The following is a 12,353-nucleotide window of genomic DNA, read 5'->3' on the forward strand; positions in this document are numbered from 1 at the left end:
AAACAAACATGTCGCAGAACAGAAGTGGAGGTGGTTGCTGATGAATATTGTGTTCAGCTCCATATGTAATTCCTCCGGTAATGCGGCTGCTTGCACATAAATATAGTTCAGACATTCTGATTAAAAGCACCTATCCATAATTGCTGACACATTGGCGAAGAAACACACCTCACTGACTAACCCTTCTTAACACTTACACAGCAGTAACATGCTCACGGGCGCTGAGTTTGGGTTCTGACAAGGTCACTCAGCTCCTGTCCTCATTATAGCCTTGGCCCAAACACGGACAAACAAGCTGAACTCAATAGGCGAGAGTGACTGCCCTTGACATCAAGACCAGATTGGGCCAAGTGAGGCATCAAGGAGCTCTAGCAAAATTCAACTCATTGGGAACCTGGTGGAAAATTCTCCACTGTTTGGAGTCATACCTAGCACGAGGTGGTTATGGTTGTTGGAGACCAATCTTTCAGTTATATTACACTGCTGCAGGACTTCCTCAGGGTAGCAACCTAGGCCCATTCATTACAATAAATATGTTTCACGGGCTCGGCCAGCATTTATTGTCCATCCCTAATTGCCCCAGAGAAGGTAATGGTGAGCCATCTTCTTGAACTGCTGCAGTCTATGTGGTGTACGTACACCTCCAGTGCTGTTAGGGAGGGAGCTCCAGGATCTTGACCCAGCGACAGTGAAGGAACGGCGATATATTTCCAAGTCAGGATGGTGAATGAGTTGGAGTGGAACTTGGGAACGGTGTTCCCATGTGTCCGCTGCCTTGTCCCTCTCGAAGATATTGTAGGGAGGGCAGCAGCCAATTTGTTGGCAGCAAGCTCATGCAAACAGCAATGTGATAATGGCTAGTAAACTGTTTTGGTTTTTGAAGTATTGGTTGATTGCCAGAATCACTGGGGACAATTCCCCATCCCTTCTTCAGGACACTATCAATATGGAGTCTTTCAGGTCCACCAAAGAGGGCAGACGACACCTCCGTTTGAGAGACAGCACCTCTGACAGTGCAGCATTCCCCATACTGCACTGGAGTGCCAGCCAAAGTTTGTGCTCAGCTCTCTGTATTGGAACTTGAACCCACAACCTTCCAATCCAGAGGTAGGGGCACTACACACTGTAGTACAGCAGCATTGAAGATGTACTTCAAGCTGGTTGAGCCATGGGGGAGCTGACTACATGCATTCCTGGAGGGACATGGGCATTCAATAGGAGGTCAGACAGTCAAATGCTCTTCTACCCCCACCCCCCAAAAAAAATTCCAGCTGATAAACGAGCAGGCGGGCCAGACAGCAGAGTCAAACTGAGCCGTTCTCAGCGACAGCTGAAAGGGCAGCAAAATATTAGTCTGCTTGTGCTAATCAATTGAAATGCTCCTGTGTATCTTATCACCTCTACTTAATTTTCTCCTGCAATGGTAAAATGAACAAGTGAAGCAACATTGATGATAAACTAGCAGCTAATCAAATACCTGATGACAATTAGACGTTTACCAATACATCTTAGTACATGGATGACCGAAGCAAACACTTGCAACATTGATGCTTTATCATCTGAGGTTATTAGCATTTAGCTGTGTATTACAATCTCAGATGCTGGCAAGGAGAATTAACTCACTTCGCACAGTTGTACCGAGGTTCCACATCAATTAGTTTGAAGTAAATCTATTAAATCTGAGCTAGGAATGCTGGAAATGCGATTCAGGTTGGACATTGAATTATAGAAGGACACAGCAAAGAAGGAGAGCATTCAGCCCATTGTGTTGATGCCAGAATCCTCTAATTCAGTCACAGCACACAAGTTAAAATTCATGGTGCTTACCAGGCTAACTACACACTGTTGCAAGATCTGCTAGTTGGATTTCTCTATGTGCTGGTAACTTGGGAGAGGAACCAAACCCTACAATTCAAATATAAGCAGCTGAGTGATTTGTTCTAAGTCTGGCTGATCCTTTTCAATGTTATTCTAATCAAAGAAGTTCTAGGAAATGTTTCAGGAGCTTTTCAATTTCTTTGGATCATGAGTAGTTAGAGAATCAATATGGAGTTAAGAAACTGAGGAGAAACATTCCTTCCTTCCCATAGATTATATGGGATTATAGATTATTTTGTTGAGAAATCTTTGACAGGATAAGCCAGTATCCAGTGGAGTTTGGAAGAATGAGGTGATCTTATTGAAACATAAAAGATTCTGAGGGGAATTGACTTGGTGGATGCTGAGAGAGTATTTCCCCTTGTGGGACAGACTAGAACTAAGGGAATACAGTTTAAAAATAAGGGTTCTCTCTCACCTACTAAATCAGAATGCAGTGGGTTGAAGTCCCACCTCCATAAACCGAAGCACATAAACCAGTGCAGCACTGAGGGAGCTTTGCACTGGCAGAGGTGCCGTTTTTCTGATGATACATTAAACCAGTGCTATCCAAAGCCCTCACCACATGTGGCACAATCGATACTGCTCATTTTTGGAACCATGCTGTATGGAGTTGTGATAAAGTTGAAGTCTTGGTTATGGGTGTCTCTCACTGGATTGCTATTTATTGCCTGATCCTAATTAAGCACAGAAGAATCAACCATGTTTTTGTTTGAATCACATGTCAGCCAGACTGCGACAGTGTTTATCAGAATATTGTTCAGTTGTCGGGTTTCTAGTGAAGCTGAAGGGACACTTGCTCAATGAAACAAGGAACATCAATCCACTATTTGTTACCTTCTGTGTTCCTGGTCTCTGTGGGTGCCTCTAAATAATGATACATTTAGATTTGCACCATCACTCTGTGAAACGCTGTGAAGCGAGGGTTAGTGTTTGGAATGGCAGCAGCCTGATAGCTCTCAAAACTTTCCTGGGGAGTCTAGCGACAGTAAGAAGTCTAACAACACCAGGTTAAAGTCCAACAGGTTTAGATAATCTGTTGGACTTTAACCTGGTGTTGTTAGACTTCTTACTGTGTTTACCCCAGTCCGACACCGGCATCTCCACATCGAGTCTAGCGACACAGGGGATGTGAACTGAAAAACTTGGTTTTGTTTCGCTGGTAGTTAGAAGGTTCTACAAAACAATTGAGATGCGTGAGCAATGGACAGTGCTGGATGGCGGCCAATGAGAGTGGACATATGCAACTTGGGCATGTTGGAGCAGTACAGCAACAGCCAAAGTGTTTGGCCTTGATCTTAGTGGATCTGTTCAAATGTGGGATTGGACAGAATAAGGTACTACTGACATAGACAACTTTTCCCTCCCCATGTCTTCTACCCTATAAGTTCTGATCAAATAGAGATAGTTTACTCTTGAAGAAAATTTAAAATAAACTGAAGCACGCTGTCAGAAGCAGGACACCTTGGTTAACAGATTGTCACCACCCTTAGGTGACCTTGTGGAAGTGAAATTAGGAAACTAAAGGTAAAGTCACCATATTCCCGATGACCATAGGCTGCCACCCTTTCATCGCCCTTTATCTGGCTTTGGGGAAGAGTTGGATTGAAGTTGTTCTCTTGCCTCTGGCAGTGAGTGTATAGCTGATGGTTTAAAACCTCAAATCTATTTTCAAAAGATTGTGCATTTGTTTTATTAATATTTCATATATTCTCTACCATGTGGCAAATATAGTGACCCGATCACTACAGCTTTGGAGAACATTGAAATTCTATTGAACAACAATGCATTAAGCCAAGGCCATGTATGTTCTCATGGGTGTAAATTAAAGATCTCACGGAGCCATTTTTGAAGGGGAGCAGGCGAATTCTATGCAATCCTCATCCCATATCATTAAAACAGATGACTTGATTTTTATAGGAACATAAAAACAGGCTTAGGCTGCTTTACACTTCAAGGTTGTTTCTGAGATCTAACTCCATGGGCCTACCTTTGCTCCACACTCCTTAATGCCTTGGATAAGAAAAATCCACCAACCACAGATTTAAAATCAACAATTAGCAACTACTTTTGGCAATAGAGAATTCCAGCCATCTACGTCCCTTTACATGTGGGGTAGTTTAATGGAGGTCAGTTTAGCTCAGTTGGCTGGAAGCTGATTCATGATCCAGAGCAACACCAACAGCATGGGTTCAATTCTTGTGCTGGTTGAGGTTATTCATGAAAGTTGGCCTTCTCAATCTTGCCCCTTGCCTGAGGTGTGGTGATCCTCAGGTTAAATCACAGTCAGCTCTCCCTCTTAAAGGGGAGGGCAGTCTATAGTCATCTGTGACTATGGTGACTTTACCTTTAGTTTTCTAATTTCAATTCCCCAAGGCCTGGCTCTATTATATTACACCCCCTACATACAAATACATGAAAAATGGTGACAGGAAAAGAGACTACAGCCCATCCTAAATAATTTTGATGCCTTGTATTTCAAAATACAGGCACACCCTACTCTGTCGGAAAACTATGTTGACTCCTGGGATAGGCAAAAAAAACCCAGATAAAATCTCAGTCCAATTTTTTGAGAGGCAGATACGGGAAATACCTCCATGACATGTATGGATGGAAAAGGGACAATGTTTGGAACAATGCCTCAGGCAGATTCATGCTGAATATCAGAATCTTCAGTGTATTTTCCACCCACCTGGGATGTGCTCTGCCACCCTGACATGTGATCTTGCAGAGTCAACCATTGTTTTTATGCTCCATTGAAATACTGTTAACTGCAATGAGTGCAAAGTCTGAATATTGCCCCTTTAAATGTCCTTATTTTATTCAATGCATGCGTCCTAATTTTAGAAAACTGCGCTGTAAAGCCTTTCCTGACAAACAAGTAATAAAAATGACCCTCACTTGTCTGGCCAAACCAATGTAACGGAGCATGTACTCAAGTCTGTCATATGGAAAGACCCTGAAGTAAATTTTCTACAGTGATGAAGCAAAGAGCATTGAGTTTCTTGAAAACTGTTACCCTGAGGGATCAGGCCTATTTTTCAACGATAATCTCCTGTGGCCTGACGCAAAGGCTTCTGATAGAATCACATTATGGATTTTGGCAGGACTGAAAACAGACCTGGTGACAAGCCGTCAACTACAATATCTGATTTGTTGTGTTGTTTCTTGGGGCTCCAATAAATGCCACAGCAGTCTCATTGGAATGTCAGACTTACTTCAGGGCCCTGTGACAGCAATGTCATCAGTAGCTCTGGTCAATAGATTTCCTCTTTAAAGGTTAGGCAAGGGGAAAGAAAAACAACAAAGTTGACCTCTCCTTGGAAGTTTCCTTGACCCACCCATGGTCTACATCTTACGTGAATAGAATTAAACCACCAGAAACAGTCAGTTTCTCCGTTTTTATTTTGGCCAGGAGAAACATCGTATTGGCCCAAAGCTGTTCCTTCACTTGTGTAGAACTCAGCCCCGCAGTTGCCATCGATAAGTTACTCTTAACGGCAGTGAGAACGGAGGAATAATGACCCTGGACAATGGTTGTCGAATGTAAAATGCTGGAATAAAAAAATAATTTGGAGACACTGTGCAGATATCTTGCTCCCCAAGGGAAGATTCAGCGTTCATAGAATCCCTAAAGTACCGAAGGAGTCCATTCGGCCCATTGAGTCTGCCCCGTATCTCCGAAAGAGCATCTTACCCAGGCCCAGCCCCGGACCTAACCCGTAACCCCACACATTCACCTTGCTAATCCCCATAACCTACACATCTTGGGGCACTAAGGGTTAATTTACTATGGCCAATCCACCCAACCTGCACATCTTTGTACTGTGGGAGGAAATCAGAGCACCCGGAGGAAACAACACCCAGATATGGGGAGAACGTGCAAACTCCACACAGTCACCTAAGGCTAGAATCAAACCCAGATCCCTTGCACTGTAAGGCAGCTGTGCTAACCACAGATGTGATGGTTAGGTGCTATATTCTCCCTCAATGTACCCAAACAGGCGCTGGAGTGTGGCGACTAGGGGATTTTCACAGTAACTTCATTGCAGTGTTAATGTAAACCTACTTGTGACTAATAAATAAACTTAACTTAACTATGCCACTGTGCCATGCCATCTATTGCTTGGGACAGGACTGAAGAGGAACAGGAGTAGACCATTCAGCCCCCCAAGCTCGTTCCGCCATTCAATTGGATCATGTGTGATGATACATTTGGGTTTATGAAAAATTCATCAACATCCATTTATGACCAAGAAAGAAATAAAGAACCTGCATTTCATGTGTTGTGCAACTTTTCGATTCCCATGTGATCTTTCGAAAAGCTGATGAATATTTTACAACTACCTTTAGTCTTTTTAAAGACCGGAAAAATATTTGCCCTCTGCCCCTTCTCTCCCAGCATGCAGTCACATCCTTTGAAGTATAGTGCCAAGACATCATGGGATACCCTGCCTATCTCCCTCTATTAATACAATGTTCACCTAGCTATATTTTGTAAAGTTATGTTAATCCTTTTATCAGGGACTTTGGCAATGCTCCTCGGAAAGATTTCTGATATTTCACTTAAACATGAACAGGAGGCAGCTCAGCCTCTCAAACCTGTCCCAACATTCAAATAGATTGTGGCTGATCTATATTTTATTGCCATCTACCACCTTCACTCAGTAACCTCGCTCAACAAAATCACATCAATCAAGATTTTAGGTGTTCAACTGAACCCAAAGTTCAACAGATTTCCAGGGGAAAGTGCAGCAGATTTTCACTGCCTTTTGTGTGAAGAAGTGCTTCCTGGGGTATCACTCCTGACTGACTCGAATCTAATGCTAAGTTCATGCCACCTTGTTCTAGACTCTCCCATCAGAGGAAATAGTATCTCCCTCTTTCACTCCATCAATCCCTTTAATTATCCCAAGATCTGCAATTAGATCTCCCCAATTTTCTTTTGTTTCAAAGCCGAGGCCATGCAAACTGCCCTTATAATTTTACCTTGTTGCTGATTCAACGATGCACCTCCTGACTCCCCAGAGCCTGTCCACCATCTACAAAGCACTAGTCAGGAGTGTGTTGGAATGCTCCCCACTTGCCTGGATGGGTGCAGCTCCAACAACTCTCAAGGAGCTCGACATCATCCAGGACAAAGCAGCCCACTTGATTGCTACCCCTTCCACAAACATTCACTCCCTCCACTGATGAACGGTGGCAACCATGTGTACCATTTCCTAGATTCACTGTAGGAACTTACCAATGCTTCTTAGGCAGCACCTTCCAAACCCGCGGCCACTTCCATCTAGAAGGACACATGGGAACACCACCACCTGGAGGTGCCCCTCAAAGTCACTCACCATGGAGGTGAGTTATTCACTGCAGAATTCCCAGCCTCTGACTTGCCCTTGTAGCCATGATGTGGAGATGCCGGAATTGGACTGGGGTAAACACAATAAGAAGTCTCACAATACCAGGTTAAAGTCCAACAGGTTTATTTGGCAGCACAAGCTTTCGGAGCACTGCCCCTTCATCAGGTCCCTGGGTGCCCTTGTAGCACCAGGGACCTGGGTTCAATTCTGGCCTTGGATGACTGTCTCTGTGGAGTATCTGCGTGGGTTTGCTCCAAGTGCTCTGGTTTCCTCCCACAGTCCAAAGATGTGTGGTCTAGGTTGATTGGCCATGCTAAATTGCTCCTTAGTGTCGGGGGGTCTAGCAGGGTAAATACGTGGGTCTATGGTGATGAGACCTGGGTGGGATTGTTGTTGGTGCAAGCTCGATGGACCAAATGGCCTCCTTCTGCACTGTAGGAATTCTATGATTTATATGCGCTGATCCCATTCAATTTCTGGTCAATGCCAACAGCCAGAATATTGATAGAGAGGGTTTCAGCAATGGTAATGCCATTGAGTGTCAAGGGGTAATAGTTCGATTCTCTCTTATTGGAGATGGTTATTGCCTGGCACTGGTTTGGTGTGAATGTTAGTTGCCACTTATCAGTCCAAACCTGGACATTGTCCAGGTCTTGTTACGTATGACACAGACTGCTTCACTATCTGAGGAGTTGTGAATGGTAAAAATTGTGTAATCATCAGTGAACATCCCCACTTCTAACTTTATGATGGTGGGAAGATCATTGATGAAGCAGCTGAAGGTGGTTGGGCCTGGGACATATATAATGGGAAATAGAAACTAGAAACTGCTCGTTACCCATTAAGTCATCATCCCACCAGGATTGGGTTTGTGCCAGCATTGATCAAACTGGCACCAAATCTGTGACATCTGTTCTCGATATGGGCTAAGGAATTAACTACCGTGAAGGGTAAGTTAGACAGCAGCTGTGCTTTGCTGCCATTACAACTGCTGTTAAAGCCTGAAGTAATTTACTTTATACCTGACCAGATTGTTGAGTGAATGCGCTTTGCCTAATCCTTGTGTGTTTTTGCCTCGTCTTGTTCAAGTTGATGTTGCTTCAGTCACAACATACGCTCCATCCACGCCACAAGTGGAACATTGAAGCAAGACTATGTGTGTGGGTAGTTCTGAATGGTGCAACCTGCCATCCAGGAGCCTGTGCCCTGTAAATACACAGCAGCTGTAATGTTTTAGACTGACATGACATTTTGAGAAGCTTCTGTGCTCTTCCAGTTTGACTGTTCTGGGTGCTGTAGCACTATCTGTACTGCTTTTAATGTGGTATGAATGACGTATGTAAGTGAGGACTGTCACTACAGATTGCTGCCGCAAATGCACATTAATGAAGGAGGAGTACTGCTGACAAAATCTCCAGTCCACCATTCTTTGCATGACATGGAGTAAGTGTACGTAACTGAGTAGAGAGTTCTGACTGAAGGAGCCAGATACAGCAATGATGTTCACAGAACTGACTTTGACAACGAGCGTCCATGCTCCTTTAAGCTTCAACTACCTCTCTGAATTTTGGAGAGATTTTCTCCTCCCTTGTATGATCATAATGGGAAACAGTAATAGTCCCTGCAAAATAAATGGCGTTGCTCACCTCAACTGGCTGAATAAAGATAATAAATCCATTTAAATGGAAGATTGTGAGTGTTTGACCTATTTTTGACTTTACATAATTGCGTTTCTGGAAATGAGATTTGTTTGGACTGGGTCCCGGTGAATTGATTTGCTCCTGTCATTTGTGACCTCAAGGCTTGACAATTTAATTGATGTCTGCTTTATGGCCAACTCTCATGTAAGGGCATTTCCTCGCCAAAGAACATGCCAAAAGTGGTCGACAGTTAAAATTGCAAACCCATGAACTGCTGAATCAGTTGAAAATAAAAAGGTTTTCATCTATATAACGTATTTCACAATCTCTAGATGCCTCAAGTACCCATGAAGTACTTGTGAAGAATAATCACCATTGTAACATAGTGAAATGAGGCAGGCAAATTATGCACAGCAAGATCCCATAAATATCGATGAGATAAATGATTAAATCATCGGTTTTTCAAATGAAATGTTAAACCCTGTCTGCGTTCTCAAGATGCACTGATCAAGGATGAGCAGGGAACCGTTTTCCAGTATCCAATGGCCAATATTTATTCCTTAACCAACGTCACTGAGGTAGATTAACTGGTCATGATCTCAGTGATGTGTGTGGAACCTTGCCGTGTGCAAATTGGTTGTCATGTTTCCCACATTACAACAGTGTTTACTCTTCAAAAGTCCCTCACTGGCTGTATAACGCCATGGGACACCCCGAGGTCATGAAATATACGGTATAAATGCAAACTCTTTCTTTGTGATTTTCCCCTGTGAGTTAGCCCCATCAATGAGTCCTGAGGAAGAAAATGTATTTACTTAGCTGTGCAATAAAATGCCAAAGTCTAAAAATGTTACAATTGTGTTCAGATCAATAATAGCTTAAAGCAAAATGCTTACCGGACACTTTTAGCTACAATGTAGTGTCAGTTAGATTCCATTCTTGGAGTGAGTAATTTTGCTGTGTTATTTTTTTCCCACTGAATATGCTTCAAATCAGAACTGGACTGTTGGTCTTCATATAATTGATATTCTGGATCTTATTACCTGCTGCGCCCTCAAATGAAATTCCTCTAACTCCATTGCTTAAATGTGTCTCCATGAAGCTCAGTTTTCCTTCTTGGTGCAACTATTTTAGGGGCGGCACGGTGGCACAGTGGTTAGTACTGCTGCCTCACAGCGCCAGGGATCCGGATTCGATTCCCGGCTTGGGTCACTGTCTGTGTGGAGTCTGCATGTTCTCCCCCTGTCTGCGTAGGTTTCCTCCGGGTGCTCCAGTTTCCTCCCACAGTCCGAAAGACGTGCTGATTAGGTGCATTGACCTGAGCCGGTGCCGGAGTGTGGTGACTCGGGGAATTTCACAGTAACTTCATTACAGTATTAATGTAAGCCTTGCTTGTGACTAATAAATATACTTTAAACTTTATTTCCCCTCAGTAACATTTGACTATCGAGGCAGGGCTCTGGGGAAAGAGCAAGGTCCTGAGACTTAGCTGGACAACTCTTTCAAAGAGCTGGCACAGCCTCAATGAGCTGAATGACCTTCCTCTGTGGGATATCATTCTCCATTAAAGCTCATTCCGTCCAACACTTCAATACTTCTCCCTTATCTGGAGAAGGTAACATTCCCAAGAAAGAAGGAGAGAGTTTGTTGACTGATGGCAGTATTGCTGTCAACACTAGCCTCTAACCATGGACTCCATAGCAACTGTTCTTGTAAATGTGTGTCTTTCTTTTAGTTGGTTTTACTACAGTCAGTGTTTCTCTGAACCTCTCTCTCATTCTCATCAACTCCAAGTACTCTCCTAACAACTCTTCCTCCTTCCTTCATTCTCATTGCATTGAAATTGAGAATCTTTGGAACTCCTAATTCTAATTTATTCTTTCCCCAGGACCCCAGATTGGGTCAGTCCACTCTTCTTTTAGTCTTTCTACTGTCTTCCAAACTTCAGAGTCTTTGAACATGAACTTGAAGTCTTGTTTCTCCCTATCTCCATAGCCACCTTGAAACCATCTTCGATATCTGTGATCCTCCAGCTCTGAACACTTGTGCATCCAGATTTTAATCACTCCACTATTGTGTCTTTAGCTGCCTGGATACTAAATTCCAAAATTCCCTCCCTAAACCTGCTCACTTCTCTCTATTTCCTCCTTTGAAGATGCTCTTTGACCAAGATTTTTGTCACCTGCCCTAATATAGAACATAGAACATAGAAATAATACAGCACAAACAGGCCCTTTGGCCCACAAGTTGCGCCGGTCATGTCCCTACCTACCTAGGCTTATATATAGGCTTACCTATAACCCTCAATCCTATTAAGTCCCATGTACTCATCCAGAAGTCTCTGAAAAGACCCTATCGAGTTTGCCTCCACCACCACTGACGGCAGCCGATTCCACTCACCCACCACCCTCTGAGTGAAAAACTTCCCCCTGACATCTCCTCTATACCTACTCCCCAGCACCTTAAACCTGTGTCCTCTCGTAGCAGCTATTTCAGCCCTGGGAAAAAGCCTCTGAGAATCCACCCGATCTATACCTCTCAACATCTTGTACACCTCTATCAGGTCACCTCTCATCCTTCCTTTCTTTAAGGAGAAAAGACCGAGCTCCCTCAGCCTATCCACATAAGGCATGCCAACCAATCCAGGCAACATCCTTGTAAATCTTCTCTGCACCCTTTCAATCATTCCCACATCCCTCCTGTAATGAGGCGACCAGAACTGAGCACAGTACTCCAAGTGGGGTCTGACGAAGGTCTTATATAGCTGCATCATTATCCCCGGACTCCTAAACTCAATCCCTCGATTGATGAAGGCCAGCACCATACGCCTTCTTAACCACCTCCTCTACCTGCGAGGCCGATTTAAGAGTCCTATGGACCCGGACCCCAAGGTCCTTCTGATCCCCTACACTGCTAAGAGTCTTACCCTTGATATTATACTCCTTCATCCCATTTGACCTGCCAAAATGGACCACTACACATTTATCTGGGTTGAAGTCCATCTGTCACTTCTCCGCCCAGTCTTGCATCCTATCTATGTCACGCTGCAGCTTCTGACATCCCTCCAACCTATCCACAACACCACCAAAGTTTGTGTCGTCGGCAAACTTACCAGCCCATCCCTCCACTTCCTCATCCAGGTCATTTATGAAAATGACAAACAGGATGGGTCCCAGAACAGATCCCTGGGGCACTCCACTGGTGACCGATCTCCATTCAGAAAAAGACCTGTCTACAACCACTCTCTGCCTTCTGCAGGCAAGCTAGTTCTGAATCCACAAGGCAACAGCCCCTTGGATCCCATGCCCTCTCACTTTCTTGAGAAGTCTTGCATGGGGGACCTTATCAAATGCCTTGCTGAAGTCCATGTAAACCACATCTACCGCTTTTCCTTCATCAATGTGTTTAGTCACATTTTCAAAGAACTCCACCAGGCTCATAAGGCACGATATGCCTTTGACAAAGCTGTGCTGACTAC

This window comes from Mustelus asterias, chromosome 3 (genome assembly GCF_964213995.1).
Source record: "Mustelus asterias chromosome 3, sMusAst1.hap1.1, whole genome shotgun sequence".
In the NCBI taxonomy this organism is placed as follows: Eukaryota; Metazoa; Chordata; class Chondrichthyes; order Carcharhiniformes; family Triakidae; genus Mustelus; species Mustelus asterias.